Raw genomic sequence first — 25,778 nt, forward strand, 5'->3', positions numbered from 1 at the left:
GTTATGTTGGGCATTTGTTTAATGTAAAAGATAGATAGATAGATAGATAGATAGATAGATAGATAGATAGATAGATAGATAGATAGATAGATAGATAGATAGATAGATAGATAGATAGATAGATAGAATCATTCAGTGAATCAGAATCAGATGTGCTGCCTTTTAGGAAAGTGACAACATCTGTTTACTAAAATGATTCCTGATGGGGAAAGGTAGAAAACTGTTTTGAGATAACGAAAAAATAATTAATTATAAGAGAAGAAAAACTGAAAAAATTAGAATCTGCACATAATTAGCTGCATTTAAGATGCCAAAACATAGCTTGAGAAACATAATTAATGAATTAGTAGGAATTCTTGGCAATTCCTTATAATGCAGCCATAAGGAGGTATTACCATCTGCTTGGAACGCCTGGTGGGCCACGATCTGTAATTTGATACTTGCCAAGAGTAAAATTGTATTTTTGAGTTGAAGAAAATGAGTCATATTCTTTTTAATTTCCCTTTTGATTGTGTGAGGCTAATTAAAAAACAGCAAGTTACTTGCGTAACTTCATTAATCCATGAGTAAATTACCTTTGCGATAAGGCTGCTGGGGGGAAATGCACAGTTATACTAGTTAAGTTCAGTGAGTTCTTCAGACTTATTCATGAAAAAGTAAGCATCTACATGTCAACAGTATCATTTGTTAACAAAATTATATCTTTTAGATTTCTTTAGGAGGCCACCAAAGTCAGCTCTTAAAATGTCTACAAGAAATTGAATAGATGTATTAGCAATAATCATTACTACTGATGATATTTCAGTGCTGCATATCTTTAGAGCAGTGGTTCTCAACCTGTGGGTCAGGACCCCATTTGGGGTCAAACAACCATTTCACGGGGGTCGCCAAACAATGCAGTCCGCCATTTTTTTCCCCCTTTTCCTTAGCTGTGCTACTCCCTTTTATTCTATTGGCTTTCGAAAGCCAATAGAATAGACTCTCTTGAATAGAGTCTAATTCTATTGGCTTTCAAAAGCCAATAGGAATTGTTCAGGCTGTCTCTGCCCTGTTGAGCCCGCCAAAAGTCCCATTCTGCAAACGGTGCTGCACCAGTTGAGTAGTCCTCGACTTACGACCGGTTGAGTAGTCCTCGACTTATGACCAGTTGGGAGTCGCGGCATTAAAAAGGTTGAGAACCACTGCTTTAGAGAATCAAATCAGGATTTTCCATATGTTTAAGAGGAATGGATTTTAACTCTAGAATTCTGGCCAAAGTTGCCAAGGTTGAGGAACATCAATCTAAATGCAGCTGTGCTACTGGATTATACATTCTGAATAGAATGCAATCCAGGGCTGGTTGCAGGTTGAGAAACCTGAACAATATATCATTTTATGAATCCTATTATATATTGGTAGACTTTCTCAAGCTTACATGATAGCAGTGTAAAACAATTGGGATTACCACTGGAATTTCTCAAAAAGTTCCCTTTTGCTACAAGTCCCTTTTGAAAAAGAAGCATAATGATAGCTTCCTCCAGAGTCCTATCCTCCAAAGAAATATGTTGTATATTCCTACCATGACCGATATACTTCTCTAGTTATGAATTACAGGCTATTTTTGCTATCCTACTAGGACTTCAAAATTAGAAAAGACTATGAAGCACTGACAGGCTGTTCTACATGGTTGGCAAGCTATGTTCAGTTTGGCAGGCCAATGTTACTCAGTCTTAGAGCACAAATCCAAGCTTCTGTCATTTTTACCCTGGCTCTTTCCAGATCTAAATTGTATTTCACTGTTGCTTTATTGTTATCTTATATTATTCTCATATAAATCTTGCATGCTGGCAATCTAGAAAACTTTTTTATTTTTTATTTTTCTTATAAGATCTTCATGGAGATATGAGCACTTGACATTCAAATAAGACCTGGCAAGCATAACTGACTTTTCAAAAGGTAGCATAGCAAAAGCAAAGTTGTTAAAATTAGCTGAAGCCAAAGAAAGATATGTTCAAGCAATTTTACTCATTGTGACATAGTCTTAATAATAAACGTTATATTAGGAGGTAAGATTATAAACTAGGATATAAGAAAAGTGCTCCCGATCAGACCAAGGCTAATCCTCATTCAGGAGTTTGTTTTTCATAGTGTTCAATAAGATGCTTCTGTGGTGCTGACTGGCACCGAGACTCCTCCTCCTCCTCTTTCTCTTCCTCCGTCACTGATTTCATTTAAGTTACACTAAGAATTTGCATTCCAAGCTTGCTTGTTTTCTTGCAGATGTTTCATTGCCCTAATTGATAATGCACTGATGATGTTATCTAGTTAGGGTAATGAAACATCTGCAATCTCAGAGAGGACTCCCCATTTCAATCCTGACCTACAAATATTCTCCTTCATTGGTAATTTGCACTCCTTTTTTAAAAATTAGGACAGATCTAAAACTTATCAGATTATAGTCTGCCCAGAGGCTAGGTTCGATATCAATTTCTTGAATTTCCGAGGCTAATTCTTTTGTAAACCATAGCATGTCTATCCTGGTCCATGATTTGTGTCTATTAGAAAAGTATGTGTATTCCCTCTTATCATAATTCCTTTCCCTCCAAACGTCATGTAAGCTAGGATCTGTACACATCTCAAAAAAGGTTTTGGGAAGTGGTTTTTTCGTTTTGTTTTTTTGTTTGTTTGTTTGTTTCCTTTCCTTGCCTCTGTACTTTTATGGTCTTTTGTTTTATCTGCAATCGCATTACAATCTCCAATTATACAGAAACCATCTCCCTCTATATCACTCAGATTATTATGAAGGTTTTTAAAAAAGGATACTTGAGCTCCATTTGGGGCATATATTGCAACAATTATTATATTTTTTTTATTCAGCTTAGCCTCAACTATCAAGACCCTTCCCTCTTTATCGTTATAGATTTGTTTCAAAATTATCTTCTGCTTAACATACAGAGCTACTCCTCTCTTTTTTTTGTCTAGTGAAACATATAGCCTACCTAATTCAGGTTGTTCTAATAGATATTCTTGATCATTTTTTATGTGAACCTCCTGTAAGGTGATAATGTCCGCATTTAGTTTAATAAGCTTACTGAAAACTTTCCTACTCTTTACTGGTGCGTTCAACCCTCTAATATTTGTTGACCAAATCTTATACTCCTCTCCCATTTTCCTGTTTTTATCGTTTCTTTGTGCTTCTAGTAATTCTTATTTCCTTCGCCTCTTCTGAGCTTCTCCCCTGTTGTTCTAGCCTATCTTGACCTCTTCCCCCTCTCACTTCCTCCATGCTTTGCTCTGTCCCTCTTTTCTCCAGCATTCGTTCAATATCTCTTCGTTTTTCAACCACAATTCTTTCTTTTCTGAGATCCCTCAGGTCTTCCTCTGAAGCACAATATTGCCTGTAAAAGTCTTCCGCTTTCTCTACTATATCCAATCTAAACCTCTTCTCTTGCCAAGTCACAATAAGCCCCTCTGGTGTTAACCATCTAAAATTTACATTGCTTTGATGTAACCTGGATGTCAGGAAGAGGTAGTTCTTTCGGAGGTCTCTCATCCTTTTTGGTATCTGTTTTAATACAATAATTTGTTTCCCTCCATATTCTAACAGTTCATCACGTGTTCTATATAATAATTCATCTCTAATTTTCTTTTTTATAAACTTTACATGGACCTCTCTGGGAAGGTTATGTCATCTCCCATAGTTTGTCTGCACCCTGCATGTCTCATCCATTCCAGCAATCATCTCTTCTTTGTCAATCTCCAGAGCTCCTGCCAACAAACCCGCCATCTTGTCTGGAAGGTCTTCTCTTTCCTCAATAACATTTTGGAATATAAGATATTGGGTTGCCTTCTCCGCTTCCAGTAACGTCACCGCTGTCATTAACTCTTTATTAGCCTCAGTTAAGTTTTTGTCCATCTCTTCCATCTTCCTTTCTTCATTATCCAGTCTTGCTCTACTGCCAGCAACTTCTGTTCATTTTTTGCAATTTGCTGCTGAAAAGCTTCAAATCTTCCGTCCATTGCCTGAATCTTCTTTCTCATTTCTCCAGTAACATTCCTTACTACTTCTAGTTCCATTTTGATTTCCTCGTGGTTCTTCATCATAGCTTCCTGGATTGCCTGCATCATTGCCTGCAATTCTTCAAGTGGATTGGAACATTCTCTTTGAAGCATGTCATCTAACGATCTTTGGCTCATAGGGCTGGAACCTTGTGTTACATTTTTCTTCCCCCCACCAATCTTAGCTAAATTTGGATTGCTTGCCATTTTAAATAAACTTTCCCACCACTTACTCTTCTTCCAAAGTATCTACTTTCCATTTCCCTCTTTTTGTTCTTCCACTTTCTCCCCCTTTATGTTATTCCTCTTCCAGGTGTTTAAACAACAACAGTATCGCTGGTATATTCCATCTATGTAACTCTATCAATATAATGCTAATGCAAGTACAAGTTCTAACAGTTCAATCTCAGCTGTTAACTTTAAGCTTTCCCAGCGTTTTCCTTTTTTCTTTATATAATCCAATAAACCCTTCAATCTCTCTTTAATATCCTTTCTCTTTTCTTCTTTCTTCTGTCTCACACCATACCGTTCTATACATCCATATAGTCACCTGCTATCTCCTCAGCAACACTTTCCAAAGTTGTCAGTCTCTATATCGTTCCAGTTCCTTCTATCATGCAATCTCTATCTCTTTCCAGGGAGAAGAAAAAAAAACACTAAAAGAAAGAAATCAGACACCTTTCTGCCGGCCAATCCACTCAGCAGACAAAGGCAAAAGCCCAAGGCCATAAGACAAGGTTCTTAGCTTAAATGAAGGTTAATTCCTGGTCTTTAATCAGTGCAGCCTGGCTCCTCCACATCAGACCCTTCCGGGCGTTCTTCCTGCCACTTTCACTCGCCGCTGTCTTTCCACTCTTTCAGCTTCTCTTTTTCCAGGCTTCCCCTTTCTGCATTCTCTTTTGATGCATCTACCAAAACTGCTCACAAAGCTTTGGGAAAAGTCAATTTAGTCAAGTCCAATTTACCGTTGTTCTGCTATTTCCTCGCTTACTCTGTCCAGCTGTCAGCTTCAGCGGGTTTATCCACTACCCTTCGCCAGGTTTATCCACTACCCTTTGCCAGGTTTATCCGCTACCCTTCGCCAGGTGCCACCGATGGCAGACAACAGATCGCCCACACCTTCCGTTGCCCCCACAAGACTTCTTTCGGCTCGGATGAGCCCCACGGACCTAGGACGAGCATTTGGCGGTGCTGGAGAAACCATTCACACCATCGCCCGCTCTGACAGCTGGCTCCGCCCCATAATAATTAATACATTTCTGAATACTATGCTACAGAAAAAAATTATGGAGGAGATTACTTTCCATGATTAGTAGCAGCATATGAATCAATTAAACATACATACTGATATACTGGTTTGACCTGCAATCATAAATACCACAGATGGTAAAACCTATTGAACTTGATGCAATTGCTGTCTAAAAACTTTTTGTCAGTAATTATTATGAAGATGAATATGGCCCATCACTTCTTTGGAAGTATTAATTAAAATTGCACTCTGTATTGATTGAATACTCACATTCTGCTCAGTCATTTTCCATGCATAGTAATCTATGAACAGAAATGGACCCATGCCTCTTCCATCCCTGACTATCATAGCCCTTGATCATTGAATGAAATGCTCTAGAGGCCACTTGGATTATCCCCTCCAATCTGGTAGGAAATTTGAACATTGTTTTTATTTTTTGAACTGTTCGTCAGCTTCTTTGGTTGAATTGGAAATTTCTGACATTGGAAAGAATAATAGGGGACACTGAAGGAGTCAGAGACCAGGCTCAAAGTGTCTGAACAGCCAAAGGATTGTCTGTGTTCCTTTTCTGCCACACCTCATAACTGCCAAAAATTTAAACCAGCACTTGAGTTGGACTAAATTTATTCCCTCTTATTGCTAGCACCAGGAAAAAAAAAAAGATTTATTTTAAAGAGCAGTACCAGAAGAAGAAAGAAGATGTCTTTGTCCTTCGTTCTGCCCTTATGCAGCAAGCAGAGCCCTGAAAGCACTAATGATATCAATGAGCAGTGGAATTGCTGTACACATAAGCAATGTTTCAGAGAGAACCCATGTTCATCTGTTACAAACCTTGATTCGATCTTTATATTTGTTAAGGTTTTGTTTTTTTAAAGAGCAACTGAAATAATTTCACCATTTCTTACAAAACAAAGATCCTTTTTTTCAGACCAACCTCCAAAAATGTAGACTGCTTGGCTACAGCTCTAATTATAGTATATGAATTATACATAGAGTGAAAGGATTAATTGATCATATTGTTTGCAGACCAAACTAGTTTAAATTGACTTACGTTTTCAGCAGTTGTTTTTTTAAAAAAAATTAATTGCTTTCACTGTAAATAAAAAGTAAATCATTTTTCAAACCATGGAAACATTAGAATACAGCTTCAGGTATAACACTCTGTCTTAAGTTTCACTTAACAGGCAGTGATAGAAAATAGCTCTCAGTTAAGTTGTCCTGTGTTCAGGGTTACCTTTCCCAATGTTAACTTAAGAAAATCCTTCGGCTTGGGTTTTCCTTAGTCTCACACTGAATTTCATGTCTTTAGGTTTAATTCCATGCAAGGAATTAAATTACAGCACAAGTCAACATCTATTTCTTGGCTCAGTAAAAAGAGTCCCCTCATCCTTCATTGAAACTCATTGTTTTCTATACTGTTTACATTTTTCTAAATAACAGAACTCCACCCTGTTTACTTTGTTTCCCATACAACTTTGCTTAGCCAACAGCATCGTGCTTAAATGAAAATCCTAGTGGGAGGCAGCAGTTGCAACACAACATCAATTTATGGAAAACAGATACTTTTTCAATATGTATTAGTCTTAAAGCAAAAATAGAAAAATTACAAGCACCTTTGCTAAATCATTTTTTATTCTTTTTCATTTGTTCAATGGGCATTATGAACGTACCTGTATGCCTAGCAGACTGCATACAGTTTCTTATATGATTGTCTAAATCTGGTTTTATCTTGGTATCTATTACTTAACTATGTAAAAGACCTGTCATAAAATGTTGATGTTTCCAACTGATAAATATAGAGGAACCATATTTTAAATCTGGGGGAGTAGGGAATTTGTAAGGTTTTCATGTTTTTATGTTGAAATTTCTGGTTCACAATTTGGAAAACAATAGAATAACATATTTACCACAAGTATGTCATATGTTGGAATATAGAACGTCAGCTGAGAGGTTCTTTTGTTCAATATCTTAGAAGCGAAGATTCAAGAACTTTGTAAAATAGAACTTTCACATATCCTACCCTGATAACATCCAAAATTTCTTTCTGCAAGCAGGGTTATCGTGGCAGCTGGATACTATATTAACAGTTAATTTTATTTTATTCATAAACATTACCAATTGTATTTATAGCACCATGGGTATATATAGATAATATAAGCATAGTATAAAAAAAGAAATCATCTCATTTTCTGCTTGTGCAAATATATAGATATTACACTTGGCTCTGGAAGGATGCAGATTGTCAAGGGAAAAGGTCAAGCTAATCAGAAAAATTCACTCCAGAGGGCAGATAACCATCTTCTAAATTTGCTTATTTGTAGTCTCAAATAGCTTAAAGGTGCACACACAGAAGTCCTTAACCTAGAATTTCTTTTCTTATTCTCACTTTTCTGGTGCCATCTAGTGTCTTCAATTTACTACTAAAAATACTCAAGTTTGTGCGTTATTTCATCTTCTAAAGAGGCAAGGCAGAGCAACATCATGCAACAATATTAACAGTAATAAAATCATTCTCGGGAGGATTTAAAAGTCAAATTCATAAAAATGTTATGGTTTAAACTAGATCCTGTGGATTAGTATTAAGGAGGGTTGCAAAATAGGCTATTAGGAGAGTGACATGTTCACAACTTAAACCCATCCTCTCTATTTGAATGAAAAATGGCATGAGAATTAGGATGCTATATGGTGGTGCCTAGAGATTCATGTCTTTTTTTATTTTATTTATTTTAGGAATTTTGCTAATATAAAAAAATTGCAGCAATTCAGCATCGCTGCAAAAATTTAATGTAAATAAAAAGACAACTGAAATATAAATCAAATGGCAGCATCGCTTTAAAAAAACGTAGAACAGTAGAACAGAAAACAAGCCAGATTTAAAATCACTTCAATGCTTCTAAAACAATTCAGAACGAAAACATTTCTGGATCTCTTCAGATGACAGTTCCAAAGTAGAAGTGCTCTTGTGGGGAAAAAAAAAAAAAGTCTTCCTAGCAGATACCAAGCCATCATTTTAATCTTCATATATGAAGAAACTGAGAGGAGGACCCATTAAAAACATTGTGTACAACCTCAGTTTAGACATACCCAACTAATACTGCAGGGTCAGGGAGCCTGTTGTTTTCCAGAAATAAGCCCTCTGGAGTATTGATAAAATGACTGTATGATGAGCATTGCTTCAGTCTCTCTCTCTCTCCCTTCTCTCTCTCTCTCTCTCCCTCTCTCTCTCCTCCTCTCTCTCTCTCTCTCTCTCTCAGACCTCTCTCCCTCTCTCTCTCTCTCTCTCCCTCTCTCTCTCTCTCTCTCTCTCTCTCTCTCTCTCTCTTATTTAAAGTTATTTAAATAGAAAATTTATTTCTTTTTAATGACATACGTTATGATGATAGAGTACCAGTAGAGTAGAATAAATAACATAATGGGTGGTGACCAGGAAGAATGAATTTCCCCACTTAAGGTTGGAGTTTTCTGGATGATTTTTGACCAATTGTTATTTCTCAGTCTTCCTTAACATTCTGCATTGTTGCATTTTTTTTTCTTAGCTTGTTAATAGATTTAGAAAATAACATAAGATCAGGGAATATAATGTAATATATTGTTGTTCTAATACAATACTGGTGATTAAGGAGCAGATATGTGACATGTGATCAACTACTCTGAATAATTTAGGAGTTTAACAGGATAACAGGTTAGTCCCAAAAGTTCTTCATGCTGCATATATAGACTAAAACAAAAAACCCATGATCACATATCACAATATTATCCATTGTGATATGTGACTCTTCAAGCCAAACACTAGGCTCCTTGTATCTCAACCCAAAATCCAGAGTATTCATCATTTGAGATTTACAAACATTATAATATAGCATAGTAGGATTTTAATGTAAACTTGTTCTAAAAATGGAAAAAAAATAAAGGAAAAATGACAGAATTGCTTATTTCTAGCATCACTCTAACGATACATAAAATGGGACGTATGTTTTTATAAAAGGGAGATTTAAAAAGTTATAGTCACACAATCAGAACTGCCATTTAAGAAGAGCATAGATAGTTACCAATATTTCACTGTTGTATAACATTGACATAATGCCATCTATTAGTACAAATAACAGATAGAGAACATAATCCAAAGCATACATAATGACTTGAATCCATTTTTATTGCTCCTTCCATAAAAATTTAGTGCTGTGATTTGCTATCAGTTTTCAAAGGAAAGTTGGCAGTTTCAGAACCTAACAGACTTAAAAGATGAAGTTTCTTTCAAGAGATGCTTGACTTTTGGTGAATACACCCATACCATTTTCTTAGCAACTGTATGGAATTGGTTTGCTACTGTCTTCTTCAGGATAATCACACAGTCAGCCAGATGTTCAGACTGGATTTGGCATTTTGTCTACCTATCGAGTCCTTACCCAGGACCTGGGATAGGCAGATGTGGATGTTTGATGATATTACAGATATTGTCGCAGGATGGAAGCAGTTCCTAGTAAGGCCGCCTTTTGCAATTGACTAATAGTGAACTTGTCAATGCCAATGGTGTTCAAGTGGTGCTCCAGTTGTTTTGGGATTGCACCCAAGGAGCCTATGACTATTGGTACTACCCTTGCGTGCTTTTGCCACAGTCTTTCTATTTCTATTTGTAGGTCTTTGTATTTTGTTATCTTCTCCAGTTCTTTCTCTTCTATTCTGCTGTCTCCAGGCACTGCCACGTCCACTATCCAGACTTTTTTGTCTTTCTTATCGACAATTGGTAAGTCTGGGGTGTTATGTTGCAGGTGCTTGTCTGTTTGAATTCTGAAGTCCCAGAGCAGTTTAATTTTATCATTTTCTATGACTTTCTCTATTTTATGATCCCACCAGTTTTTGCTAACAGGCAAATGATATTTTTTGCAGATCTTCCAATGCACCATTGTTGCTACTTTGTCATGCTACTGCTTGTAGTCAGTCTGTGCAATCTTCTTGCAACAGCTTACCAGGTAGTCCACTGTTTCTTCAGCTTCTTTGCATAGGCGGCACTTACTGTCTGTTGCTGTTTTCTCAATTTTGACTTTATATGCATTTGTCCTAAAGGCTTGGTCTTGTGCAGCCAGAATTAGTCCCTCGGTCTCTTTCTTCAATTTTCCTGCTCTTAGCCATTGCCAGGTCTTGTTAATATCTGCTTTCCCAGCTATTTTTTTCATGTATTGGCCATGTAGTGCTTTGTCTTCCCATGCCTCTATTCTGTTCTTCATTTGGTCTTTCTTGTAGGACAGTTTGGTCTCTCCAGTAGTTAGTAAGCCTTCCTGATATACTAATTTCAGTGCATATTCATCATTGTTCTTCAGATATTCTTCCAAAGCCATTTTTTCTTCTTCAACCATCTGATGTACTTGTAGCATTCCACGCCCACCTATTTGCCTTGGTAGATAACGTCTGTCAATGTCACTGCGTGGATGAAGGGCATGATTCATTGTCATTATTTTTCTGGTCTTCCTATCCATTGCTTTTAGTTCTGCTTGAGTCCAGTCCACTATTCCAGCTGTGTACCTAATGACTGGAATTGCCCAGGTGTTGATTGCCTTTATGGTATTTCCTCCATTGAGTTTCGACTTTAAGATCTTCTTCACTCTCTTGATGTATTCACCTCTAATCTTTTTCTTGACTTCACTGTGCTTGATGTTGTCAGCTTGAAGGATACCCAAGTATTTGTAGTAATCTTCCTCATCCAGAATCTTAATGTTATTTTCGTGGGGCATCTTGATTCCTTCAGTTTTCATTATTTTTCCTTGTTTGATAGTAAGTGTGGCACATTTGTCCAAGCCAAACTCCATTATTATTATTATTATTATTATTATTATTATTATTATTATTATTATTATATTTATTATATTTATTATATTATTTTTTATCTTCCTGAGCAGGGGGTTGGACTTGATGACCTCCAAGGTCCCTTCCAACTTTATTATTATTATTATTATTATTATTATTATTATTATTATTATTATTATTATTATTTAATCCTTGATATATCCTGATGTTTGATTGATTGCTTATGTGCCATCGAATAGTTTTTGACTCCTCGTCCTGATACAATTTTCTCCATAATAATCTATCTATAATCTGGTCTTTGAGGTTTTCCAAAGCTGCACTCATCCTCACTGAACCTGAGATCAAACACCTTGCTGCTAATTTTCTCTTTTCTTCCATCTTACCCAGCATTATCACCTTCTCCATTCACAAGCTAACCAGGTCTGACTCTGCTTGGGTTTTTTAGTTCAGCCAAGATCAGCTAGGTACTGCCAGTGTATTGACAGGCTTAATCCACTTGTAAATATTGACTAGAATAGAATAGAATAGAATAGAATAGAATAGAATAGAATAGAATAGAATAGAATAGAATAGAATAGAATAGAATAGAATAGAATAGAAAAATTGGAAGGTCCAATCCCCTGGTCAGGCAGGAAACCCTATATCATTTCAGACAAATGGTTGTCAAATCTAGTGTTAGAGCATTCACAAGTTCTGGAGGCAGGTTGTTCCACTGATTAATTGTTCTAACTGTCAGGAAATTTCTCCTTAGTTCTAGGTTGCTTCTCTTCTTGATTAATTTCCATCCATTGCTTCTTGTCCTGCCTTCAGGTGCAGAGTCTCAACATCTTTTTTACATTGTGGTGACTCAAACTGGATGCAGTATTCCAAGTGTGGCTTACCAAGGCATTATAAAGTGGTACCAACATTTCGCGTGATCTTGATTCTATCCCTCTGTTAATGCAGCCTACAACTATGCTGGTTTTTTTGGCAGTTGCAGCACACTGCTGGCTCATATTTAACTGATTGTCCACTAGGACTCCAAGATCCCTCTCACAGTTACTACTATTGAGCTAGGTACCACCTATACTATTCCAGTGCTTTTGGTTTTCTTGCCTAAATGTACTGTAGAACCTTACTTTTTTACCATTAAATTTCATTTTGTTAGTGCCCAATGTTCAAGTCTGTCAAGATCCTTCTGTATCTTAAGCCTATCTTCTGGAGTGTTGGCTATTCCTGCCAGCTTCATGTTATCTGCAAATTTGATGAGTTCCCCATCTATCCCTTCTTCACAAATGAAGATGTTGAAGAGTACTGGGCCTAAAACAGAACCTTGGGGTACCCCATTGCATACTTCCCTCCATGTATATGCAGTTCCATTGAGGACTACACAATGGTTGTGGTTGGTCAGGAAGTTACAAATCCATTTGATTGTGATGTTGTCTAACTCACATTTTTTCTATCTTATCAAATAATAGGTTGTGGTCTACTTTATCAAACTCCTTACTGAAGACCAAGTAAATTATAGCCACAGCATTCCTCTGGTCCATTAATTTTGTCACCTAGTCAAAGAATGCAATAAGATTTGTCTGGCATGATCTGTTTTAAACAAACCCATGTTGGCTTTTGGTTATTGTTATGTCCTGAGCCTTGCAGGCGGGCTCGGGGCGTTGCAGGCGGTCCCGGGCAGGTGCAAGCTGCCCGGGACCAGACAGGCTGTCGCCAGTGCTTGTGTGCATGCGCAAATGCTGGCGCGGAAAAGTAACACATTGACCCGGGAAAGTCCTATAAAAGGAGGCTGCGAGTTGTGGGCTTTTGCCGCCATATTCCAATGTAAGCTGAACTGAAGAATAAAGGTTTCCTGAGAACTACAACTGCTTCTCGTGTCTTACCATTTCGCGACGGACTCAACACTGGCGATGAAGGTGGGATTGCCTTACATCAGAGAAGAGAAGGTGTAAGCTTACCCGAGTGAGTCCGGAGCGGCAGGAACGGCGTTGACTCGGCAGCTACCCGCCAATCCAGCGTGCATTCGGGGGTAGGCTGACTGATAGACCCTTCCTGATACGAAATGGCGAAGATTGGAAGGCTTTCGGAATTTGACGTCTCACATCCAGAGAGGTGGGAGTCCTACATAGCCAGGGTGGAAAACTACCTCAAAGTGAACCAGGTGAGGGAAGAGAGCTTGAAGGCTGCCACCCTGTTGTGCGTTTGCAGTCAAGATGCATTCGAAATCGCCGAGAACCTCGCAGCACCTGTTCCTTTAGAGTCTGTCAGCTACGCAGATCTAAAGAAGCTACTGAAGGAGCACTTCCAACCCAAGATGTCCGTCATCGCGTGGCGCCACACCTTCGAGCAGAGGGATCAACGACCCGGAGAATCGGCCAAGGAGTACATCGCCGCACTGAGGAAAGCCGCCAAACATTGTGAGTTCAAGGACCTCGAAGAACGACTGAGGGACCGATTTGTGTGCGGGCTAAAGCATCGAGAGTTGCAACAGAGACTTTTCGCCAAGGAGGACTTGTCTTTCCAAGATGCCTTGAGAGAGGTCACCGCAGAAGAAGCAGCGGGCGGCGCCATCAAAAACATGCGGCCGATCAGAAACAGTCCAGATGCTGCATCCGTGCACCAGGAAGAAGTCCAAAGGAACTCCGAGGAGGATCCGGATGAGGAAGTGGACCGTCTCCACCCCACAAAGGAAGGAAAACAAAGAGGAAGCTCTTCAGCTCTCCCCAAGTGCATCGGTTGTGGAGGTCACCACAAGAGAGCCGACTGCAAGTTCCGCTCCGCTATCTGCCGGGCGTGCGGAAAACAAGGACACATTGCAGCTGTGTGCCTGGGCCGTCAGAAGGTACAACCTCAGGAAGAATTGCGCCTGAAAGGTACCAGCATCCCCAGCCAGAATAGGGTGGGGTTTTGCGCTTCGCGAAGAAGCATCTACAGGACAGACACACACAAGCCCATTAAGAAAAAGCTGTCACTTAAGGTGAAGCTACAAGGGGTTCCATTAACTATGGAACTGGACACGGGGTCTGCACTTTCGATCATTTCTATGCACACATTTAGGAAGATTTGTTCCGGCAGTGGAACCCAGGCCAAGTTGAGGCCTTCTGACATTGTGCTAACGGATTTTCAAAACTCCAGAGTGTGTGTTAAGGGGGAGGCCCTTAACGTACAGTATAAGGATTTTGAGGGTCCACTAGACCTACTAGTAGTAGAGGGTGAACGAACGAGTCTCATAGGACTCGAGTGGTTTGAGGCCTTGGGGATACACATCACAGGGCTTAACAGCCTACAAACACTCAACCTACAGGAAGTCTGCAAAGAATTTGCAGACGTTTTCAGCCCCCAGCTGGGCACATTCCAAGGACCCACTGTGTCATTAAAGTTAGACCCCACGGTCACCCCCAGTAGAATTAAAGCAAGAAGGGTCCCTTTTGCTTTAAAGAGTAAAATTGACACTGAGTTGGACAAACTGATCCAACAAGGAATTCTAGAACCTGTTGACTCCAGTCCACGGGAGACCCCCATTGTCACGCCTCTTAAGGCAAATGGGGACATTCGCATCTGTGCTGATTACAAATGCACTCTGAATAAGGCATTGCAGCAACATGCCTATCCTGTTCCTGTGGTCAGTCATATCCTGGCCTCCCTCAAGGGGGGGCTTGTTTTTGCAAAGCTTGACCTAGCTCAAGCATATCAACAGCTGCCTGTTGATGATGACGCTGCTATAGCTCAGACTATTGTGACCCACAGAGGGGCTTTCACGGTAAAGAGACTTCAATTTGGAGTAAATGTCGCTCCTGGGATTTTCCAAAGCGTAATGGAAAACACACTACGGGGTATACCAGGGATTTGCCCCTATTTTGATGATGTCTTAATTGCAGGAGACTCCACACACATTCTAGCTGAAAGGCTAAGGGCTGTCCTGTTAAGGTTCAGGGAAACGGGACTCAAACTCAAGAAGGACAAATGTAAAATTGGGGTACCTTCTACTGAGTTTCTGGGGTTCAAAATTGATGCTGCTGGGATTCATCCTGCTGAATCCAAACTAAAAGCCATTATGCAAGCCCCTAGGACAAAGTCTAAGGCCGAACTACAGGCTTTTCTGGGCCTTCTGAATTTCTACAATTCCTTTCTTCCACATAAGGCTAGTGTAGCTGAGCCTCTTCACAGGCTATTAGACAAACAGGCAGTGTGGCAGTGGTCTCAAACACATGAGGCTAGTTTCAATGAAGTCAAGGCCTTGCTCACTTCTAACAGTGTACTTGCTCACTTCAATGAGTCCCTTCCTGTGTGCATCACTTGTGATGCTTCCCCTTATGGGGTGGGTGCTGTACTGAGCCACCTCAGGGCTGATGGAACTCAGGTTCCTGTTGCATATTACTCCAGGACATTGTCTTTAGCTGAGCGCAACTATGCTCAAATAGACAGGGAGGCCTTAGCTGTTGTTGCTGGAATTAAAAAATTCCATGATTTTTTGTATGGAAGGCATTTCACGGTCTTCACTGACCATAAGCCTTTGTTGGGACTGTTTACCACACGAAAACAAACTCCCCAAATCATCTCCCCCAGGATGCTCAGGTGGTCTATCTTTTTGTCTGCATATGATTTTTCCCTACTTCACAAGCCTGGAAAGGAAATGGGCCATGCTGATGGCCTCAGTAGATTACCCCTGCCGGTAATAGAGGCTGACCCCGCGCCAGCCATCAATAGTCTCTCCATTCAAGCCTTGCCCGAGTCCCCTCTGAATGCCAGGGATGTAGCCGCTGAATCAGGCACAGATCACACACTCTCACGTGTCCTTTCTTGGGTTTTGTCTGGATGGCCTGAGCACTGTCCTAGTCCTGAGTTTCAGAGTTTCTGGTCTAAAAGGAACGAGTTGTCCACCTCTCAGGGTTGTCTGCGTTGGGGAAGCAGAGTTGTCATTCCCACCTCAATGAGGACTAGGGTCTTAGATTCCCTCCACGAGGGTCATCCTGGCATTGTACGAATGAAGGCTCTTGCACGCAGCCACTTCTGGTGGCCAGGTGTAGACAAAGACATAGAAGCTAAGGTGCATTCTTGCCACCTTTGTCAACGCTCACGCCCTGAAATGCCCCAAGCTCCTGTGCATAGATGGGAGGAAACACAGTCCCCATGGTCTAGGGTGCACATTGACTACGCTGGGCCCTTTCAGGGCCAGTTCTTCTTGGTCCTTGTTGACAGCCATTCAAAATGGCTTGAGGTTTTACCTGTCTCTTCCACCACCACTGCAAAGACTATTCAGGTACTGAGGGGGATTTTTGCTGCACACGGTCTCCCAGACGTCATTGTGTCTGACAACGGCCCTCAATTCACTTCCTCCGAATTCCAAGCTTTCTTGCAGGCTAACATGATTCGTCATGCCACTTCTGCACCTTTCCACCCGTCCACCAACGGTATGGCTGAACGCATGGTTCGCATCACCAAAGACGCCTTGAAGAGGCTCACCTACGGGGACTGGCATCACAGGTTGGCTGACTTCCTCCTTTCTTATCGCACCACACCGTCCACTTCTACAGGGAGAAGCCCAGCTGAACTTCGTTGGGGGTGCAAACTGACTACCAAGCTTGACCAGTTGCATCCGGACAGACTGCCTCCTTCTGTCTCACACCCCAGGGCACCTAGGCAACTACTTGTGGGTGCCCCGGTTTGGACTCGTAATTACGGGCCTGGTCATACCTGGGTCCCCACATCTATATCCAGGGTCACAGGTCCTCTATCCTATGAGGTATCCCTGGACAACGGTCGTGTCCTGCGTCGGCACATTGACCAACTTCACCCTAGATGGGACTTTCCCGCTGAGACTCCTGGGTCTTTTCCAGGGGAGAGGGGGAGCCCTTTGGGCAAAGGGAGGGGCATGGAATGATGCCCATTATCAATGGGGAAGCCACAATCAGCCCATCCTGAGATTCCGCAATTGCTCCCAACAGGAAGTCAGGGAGCCCAACTAGAACCCAGGCATCAATGCCTACTTCAGGCAGAGAGAATACCCGGGAGCATCCCAACAATCCATTCCCTGCAAGAGAGCTGGCACACACTCCTCCTAGTTGGCCTGACTTCAACCCTGTCCTTAGTAGGGGGCAAACACACAGGGAGGTGGTCGAGGAACCAAATCCCAACTACAAGACCTCTGACTACACTCAGGGGACAACTGAGTTTTGGGAAAGTACTGAAACCCACACAAGCCCGGACACAGAATGGGATTCAGGGGATAGACAGCCTCCTGACAGGTCTTGGACGGACCTAGGAGGTTCTACAGAAACGCCCAACAGTGACAGTCACTTAGAAGGCCAGAGAGCCTACAGCTAGGTGGGACAACCAGGTCATACACTGGAAGAAGCCCTGGCCTGACGAGCCCGGTGGGCAAGCAAGCAGGCCAGGCATTGGAGCACAGTCCTTCGGAGTCACCAAGGCATAACAAGGGGAACAGACACACATCACCCCTCAGTCAGGGGGTACCTGTCAGACACCCAGAGCTTAGGAGGTCACAGAGAGCAAGGAAATCTCCTAAGTACTTAGAGGATTACATAACACTATTGGCTAAACAGATCCAGTAGAAGGGTAGAAACACTGAGGCAATGGAAACGGGGGAACTCCGAACATGGAGGGGAGCAGAGCATTGTACTAAGAGTGGGTTGTGTATTATTTGGCATTGGTCGTAGTTTTAGCCCGGGGGAAAGGGGTGTTATGTCCTGAGCCTTGCAGGCGGGCTCGGGGCGTTGCAGGTGGTCCTGGGCAGGTGGAAGCTGCCCGGGACCAGACAGGCTGTCACCAGTGCTTGTGCGCATGTGCAAGTGCTGGCGCGCGAAAAGTAACACATTGACCCGGGAAAGTCTATAAAAGGAGGCTGCGAGTTGTGGGCTTTTGCCACCATATTCCAATGTAAGCTGAACTGAAGAATAAAGGTTTCCTGAGAACTACAACTGCTTCTCGTGTCTTACCATTTCGCGACGGACTCAACAGTTATGACTTTGTTTGCCTCTAGGTGTTTGCTGATTCATTGCTTGATTATCTTTTCCAAAGAAGATGGGAACTACATCAGCTGTTTCCCAGTCCTCTGGTAGTTCCCCAGTACTCCAGGATCTTTGAAAGATATAGTTCAGTGAAATCATGACTGCCATTTCCTTCAGAATCTTGGGTATAACCCATCTGGTCCTTGAGATTTGAACCTGTCTAGGGTGGACACGTGCTCACTTACCATTTTCTTGCCCATTTTAACTTGTATTCCTAATCTGTTTTTTACTATACTGTTTTTGGTAGATTGGACTGTTTTTTCCTTTTGTGTAAAGATAGAGACAAAAAGCAATTTTGCTTTCTCCTTGTTGCTTGTCACTTTTGTGCCACTTTCTCTTATTAATGGATCAATTGTTTCCTTGACTTTTTGTTTTTTACATGTTGAAAGAAGCTTTTCTTTTTTTTATCTTTGTCACAGCCTTAGTTTATTTTGAGCCTTAGCTATCCTGACTTCATCTTTGCAGGCTTGGGCTATTTGCAGATATTCTGCCTTAGTTATATGCCCGTCTTTCCACTTTTTATACATGTCCTTTCTGTCTTTCAGTTTATCAGAGAGTTCTTTATGCAGCCATGCTGGTTTCTTTTGAGAACTGTTATTTTTCTTCTTCATTGGTATTGTGCTGGACTGAGCTTTTATAGTCTCATTTTTCAAAGTTTTCCAAGCTTCTCAGGTTGTTTTCCCCTTGAGGATTCTGATCCATGGAATCCTTCCCAAGCTTTCTTTAAGTTTATTGAAATTAGCTCTCTTAAAGTCCATGACTCTAGTTTGACTTTGTTCTATTGCTTGTGCTTGCATAACGTTGAATTCCAATATTGTATGATCACTCCCACCAAGTTTCCTGTAGTTTCAACACCGTCTATCATTTCATCTCTGAATTAAGTCCAATATGCTGATCTCCTAGTTTCCTTCTCTACTTTTTAGGAGACAACGTTGTCTGCTAGCTTTGTCAGGAACCTGTTTGATCTTTTACTTGGTACCGGGTTTGTCTCCCAGTTGATATCAGGGTAGTTAAAGTCCCCCGTTACTATTGTGATGTGCTTCCTACATACCTTAGATAACTGACTAGCCAAAAGTTCATCTATTTCTTCTGTTGGTTGAGTGGCCTATAGTATTCACCTATGGCAATGTCATTTTCCCCCCTTCTATATTGGCCCAAATGCATTCAAGACAGTTTCCATTATTGTTGTGATGTAGTTATTTCTTATATATAGTACAACTCTACGTCCTCTTTTATTTGGTCTGTTTCTTTTAAATAATTTAAATCCCTCTAGCGCAGTGTTTCCCAAACTTGACAATTTTAAGGCATGTGGACTTCAATTCCCAGAATTCCACAGCCAGCGTTGCTGGCTGTGGAATTCTGGGAGTTGAAGTCCTCATGCCTTAAAATTGTCAAGTTTGGGAAACACTGCTCTAGCGTGTATTCCATTTATGGGTTTTATGCCCACAAGTTTCTGTAATGGCAACAATATCATATCTGCCCTCATTTATTTGAATTTCTAATTCACCCTGTTTATTCCTCATATTCTGTACATTGGTGTATAGACATTTGAGTTCTTTTTGACTGACCCTGTGTTTACTTTCTACATAACCTGTTTTGTGCCTGAGTTTCCCCACTTCCGTACCACCTGTTTGATTAGTGCACATGGTATAGTACACACTATCAAAAGCTTGATTTTCCTTTACAGCAAGGTTGATATTCTTACCACCACAAACATCTATGTTACAAGTACTGATAACCCTATTAGTTTTAGATTGCTGGGAACAGAAATGTTCTGTATAAATTAACTCTCTATCCCCATTGTTTAGCTTAAATGTTTCTCCAGAAAATCAGTGAATTTAATGTCAATAACCCAGTCCCTTTCTTTGATGAATGCAATCTTCATTCCTTCCTCATGCAATAAGATTCAGACCCACCTTCTCCAAAGACTATCTTGTCTTCTGTAGCTTTCAATTAGCAAAGTAATATTTATAGGAAAGGGGAAAGTATACAGTAACAATTAGCTTGTTTCTGATCTAAATGTTTTATTTATTTATTTATTTATTTCCAAATGTTTTGTAAAAGGCAAAATAGTCTCTGTGTTTTGCATGTCATTTTCTAACAAAACCTAAGTCATTTTCCTGAAGTGCTTTTTAAGTCTTTTAAAAAATTCCTAACCAGATATACATAGCATGTATGGAAAACTACAAAAGTAGGCTGTACCCTGACCTATATTTATTTATTTAATTTGTTTATATGAAGATACCCCACTGTGTTCTTTCATTGATTTGGATCCAGGTTTAGCTGCATATGACTAAGCTAATATAGATGGTTATTTTATCTCCTCATAATAGCATGTCTGGCTCTCTCCTGAAAATACTACACCCATCTACTGAATGTATGGATTGTGATGTGAGAAGAAAATGAAGACAGCCCCCCTCTCCCCCCCCCAAAAGCAGTGTGAGGACCTTTCCATTAGTTGGTTATTCAGGACCAAATAATAATCCTGTGTTATATCAGTAATCTTTATTTGCTGAATGTGAATGACATATTATGGCCTGAAATTGAAAGCACCTACCTCAAAACTTTGGATAAACTTTTAAGGTTTCCAGAAGCTTTGTTTTTACAGCTCCCTTTGCTGCCCTTTCAGACAGCCAATGTAAGCCTTAGCCAAATTAACTTTTTATAAACTAGATTCTTTTTTGTTCAACTCAAACCACATACATTTGGACAATCTCAAATAAACAGACATGTGAGAAGTTTTGGTAAAGTTTCAGACAACTATTCTAATTTTCATTCTTTTGGGAAAATATAGAAAGATTTGTTTTCCTTAATGTTAATTCTTCTTCCATTTCTTTCAATTTCTCCTTGAAAAATAGATATGATTCCCCATATGTTAGCCAAAGGATGTGTTCATGTGTAACTTCCCTTGCTAAACACACTGTTGTGAAGAAAAAACAGATCAACTGTCTACAGAAGATAAAGTCAGTATTCTGAAACTATTCCAGGAACATTAAATTAACCTAGAATTAGGCTTTTCTCTTGCCAAGGTTGAAATTAATTACAGTGTGCTCAATTTATCTTTTCCATTCTTTCAAAATTCTATCAGTTTTCCATTATAGAATTTTATATTCCTTTCCATTGTGTATGTTATATGCTGTTTTCTTACATTTCAATGGCATCTCATTTATTAATTACAGTTTCATCTGACAATTCATTTAGTAAAATTGCCACCTTCCAAATCTAACCTAACCCCCAGTACTAAAAACATCTGGAGAACATCCAGTGCTGTATACACATGGTTGTATTTATGTTTGTATACATGGGCATCCGTGGAGCAATGTGACATTGTTTGCACAATGAGGTCATCTTATAAATGACACAAATTACATATCTGCATGCACAAAGTAATCCAATTACATAGTTTAGATCATTTACTTATTGGATCACTATGCACACTATATGTTTTGATGTCACTGTGGCTTTTGGATGTCTTTCTCTCTCTCTCTCTCTCTCTCTCTCTCTCTCTCTCTCTCTCTCTCTCTCTCTCTCTCTCTCTCTCTCTCTCTCTCTCTCGTGTGTCTGTCTGTGTGTGTGTGTGTGTGTGTGTGTGTGTGTGTGTGTGTGTTTGTGTGTTGAAAACCCACAGGTCTCACCTGATGATGTATTCTTCATAAGTTATTAATAGATCGTATATTTTATAAATTGTAAATAGATTCCTTTAACATGGTAAATTTAGAGATTATACATAAAGTAGGCAAATCTATAATTTATATGTTTTAGATTGTATTTCCTCCTGTAAAATTTAAAAACAATTTTACAAAGACTAAAATTTCAATGTTTAAATCTTTTTTTTTGTATTAAGAAAAATGATGTGGAGCTTTGTGAAAATCACTAAATAAGGTAATTACCAACATTTGGCAACTTTAAGTATATGAAAAGTTTTGGAGCATTTTGTTCAAGAATTTTTTTTTTAATTTTGCATTAAGATTTTTAGTGTATTGATCCAGCAGTTTAAAAAACAAAAGAAGTAGCCTACAGATATATAGCGGGAAGGTTTTTAACTTGCTTTATTACATGATTATAGAACTAGAATTTACAACAGACTACTGTAACAGAAAGAGAGATATCATCTGTCACATTCAGTTTTGTTTCAGCATTATTCTCTGTGAAATAATGTATATTAAAACATGAATTGTTAAATGCTGACAGCTTTCTAAGTGCCTCTAAAAAAATTAGAGGAAAAAATGTGATAATTGATGTTGCATGAGGTGATATGTGCTACCAATGCCAAATTGGACTTTTTTTCCAGTTTATACAATCCCTAATTTACCAGTCTTACTTGTGACATGAGTATCTAATGGAGACGTTGACAATAAAATAGTCCAGTTAACACTTCATGATTTATTGCTCACTCCCCACATCCTTGCAATTTAAAAATGTATCTTTTAGAATCTGAGTATATTTTTATAGGCTTTTAACAAGCATAATTAGACCATATATATAATGAAATCACAGTTTTATATTATATAATTCTTGAATTAGATTGGCTTGAAATAATATGCATTTATGAAAAGTATCTTACTGAGGCAGTCAGAAATCTATTCATAGCAAATTTGAGTATTTTGACATACATTTTTCATATGACATGTTTCATATGTAGAATCATCTCTAAAGAAATTAGAGATACAAAAACATAAAGAAGAAATGAAGAGAACTCCATTGCCAAGTTTATCACCCTGACTTAAGACAGAATCCATATTACAGCTGTTCACAAACTTTAAGAAACACTCTCTTTATGAATCACAATCACAATTCTCCTAATGAATACACTGAATCAATATTCAGTGCATATTACTGTAATATTGCCAAACATGCATATTAAAATATATATTATTGTGACTATGGCATCACTCCCACATAATTTCTAGTACTATTTTTGGAAAAATAATGATTAACAAGTTCTATTACCTTTTTTTTTTTGCCCAAATATAACTTAAAGAGGCTGTCTTTCACCTGTTCACACCCCCATACTGTTCCTGCCCTAACTAAGTTAGCTTGGGATGCACAACAATTATTACCTTCAAATGGTATTTGCTGCCACTGCATTATCTTCTTCACCTTAACCACTGTTATAAGAACAAATCCAAAAAGAAAAAAACATCTTCCTTTTTCTGCTCCTTTAGAGACACTAAAACGTATTAAGTCATACCTGGTACTCAGTCTATAAAGACCTAGGCCTTATTTGAAGTATATTACTAGATTACCACACTTCAAAATACAAAGTTGTACCTAAAAGAGTCTATTGTTTTTGTTTATTAGAAATACAACAGCAAAGAAACATGAGTTTCAAAAAGAGGATTAGTGTTATGTCCCGAGCCTTGCAAACGGCTCGGGCGTTTGCAGGCAGTCCCGGGCAGGTGCAAAGCTGCCCGGGACCAGACAGGCTGTCGCCAGCGCCGTGCGCATGCGCGGGTGCTGGCGCGGGAAAATTAACCCATTTACCCGGGAGTTGCCTATATAAGAGGCTGTGAGGCGTTTGGGCTGAGCTGAAGCCATCTTCCTGTAAGCTGAACGCTGAATAAAGAACCTGAGAACTCCAGCTGCTTCTCGTGTCTGTTTCCCGCCAAGGACGCAACACTGGCGACGAAGGTGGGATGCCTTGCACTACCTGGAAAGGAAAAAGTGTAAGCTTACCCAAGGAGTCCTGAGCGGCGGAAGAGGAACGGTGTTGACTCAGCAGCTGCCCGCCAATCCAGTGCGCATTCGGGGGTAGGCTGGCTGATAGACCCGTCTCCTGACGATCCGAAGATGGCGAAAATCGGAAGGCTTGCGGAATTCGACGTCTCACATCCAGAGCGGTGGGAGTCCTACGTATCCAGAATGGAGAACTACTTCAAGGCAAACCAAGTGAGGGAAGATAGCTTGAAGGCTGCCACCCTGCTTTGCGCTTGCGGCCAAGACGCCTTCTAAATCGCAGAAAACCTTGCAGCACCTGTTCCAGTAGAGTCTGTAAGCTACGCAGACCTGAAGAAGCTGCTGAAGGACCACTTCCACCCCAAGGTGTCCGTTCTCTCATGGCGCCACACCTTCGAGCAGAGGGATCAACGGTCCGGGGAGTCAGCCAAGGAATACATCGCCGCGTTACGGAAGGCCGCCAAGCCCTGCGAGTTCCAGGACCTCGAGGAACGACTGAGGGACCGATTCGTGTGCGGGTTAAGGCATCGAGAGCTACAACAGAGACTTTTCGCTAAGGAAGAATTATCCTTCCAAGACGCTTTAAGGGAAGCCACCGCGGAAGAAGCAGCAGGCGGCGCCGTCAAGAACATGCGTCCGATCAGAAGCAGTGCAGAGGGTGCGTCCGTGCACCAAGAAGACGTCCGACGAAACTCCGAGGAGGATCCGGACGAAGAAGTCGACCGTCTACACCCCGCGAATGGAGAAAATCAGAAGGAAAGCTCTTCAGCTCCGCTCAAGTGCATCGGCTGTGGAGGTCGCCACAGGAGAACCGACTGCAAGTTCCGCTCCGCTACCTGCCGGGCCTGCGGCAAACTAGGGCACATTGCAGCTGTGTGTCTGGGCCGACGAAAGGCACAACCTCAAGAAGAACGCCTGAAGGGTACCAGAGTCCCCAGCCAGAATAGGGTAGTTTTTTGCGCTTCGCGTAGAAACATTTGTAGGACAGGCACACACAAGCCCATGAAGAAAAAGCTGTCACTCAACGTGAAGCTACAAGGGGTTCCATTATCTATGGAACTAGACACAGGGTCTGCCCTTTCCATCATTTCATTGCATACATTTAGGAAGATTTGTTCAGGCCAAGTTAAGGCCTTCTGATATTGTATTAACAGATTTTCAGAACTCAAGAGTGTGTGTTAAGGTGGAGGCCACCCTTAACGTGCAATACAAGAGCTTTGAAGGTCCACTAGACTTATTAGTAGTAGGGGGTGAACGAACGAGTCTCATAGGACTCGATTGGTGTGAGGCCCTGGGGATACACGTCACAGGACTCAACAGCTTACAAACACTCGACCTACAGGAAGTCTGCAAAGAATTTGCAGATGTTTTCAGCCCCCAGCTGGGCACATTCAAAGGACCACCTGTGTCCTTAAAGCTAGACCCCACTGTCACTCCCATTCGGATTAAAGCAAGAAGGGTCCCTTTTGCTTGAAAAAGTAAGATTGACACTGATTAGACACACTAATCAACAGGAATCCTATAACCATGTTGATTCCCAGCCCATGGGAGACCCCCCATTGTCACGCCTCTAAGGCAAATGGGGACATTCGCATTTGGTGCTGATTACAAATGCACCTCATAAGGCCTTGCGCAACATGCTATCCCTGTTCCTGTGGTCAGTCACATCCTGGCCTCTCTCAAGGGGGGGCGTGTTTTTTTGCAAAGCTTGACCTAGCTCAAGCAATATCAACAGATGCTGTGAATATGATGCTGCCATAGCTCAGACCATTGTGACCCACAGGGGAGCCTTTAAAGTAAAAAGGCTACAGTTTGGAGTAAATGTCGCTCCTGGGAATTTCCAAAGCGTAATGGAAAACACACTACGAGGTATACCAGGGGTCTGCCCCTACTTTGACGATGTCTTGATTGCAGGAGACTCAACACACATTCTAGCTGAAAGGCTTAGGGCTGTCCTGTTAAGATTCAGGAAATCAGGCCTTAAGCTCAGAAAAGAC

Source organism: Crotalus tigris, unplaced genomic scaffold, assembly GCF_016545835.1.
Source record: "Crotalus tigris isolate CLP2741 ecotype Arizona unplaced genomic scaffold, ASM1654583v1 scf7180000024339.11422700, whole genome shotgun sequence".
NCBI lineage: Eukaryota > Metazoa > Chordata > Lepidosauria > Squamata > Viperidae > Crotalus > Crotalus tigris.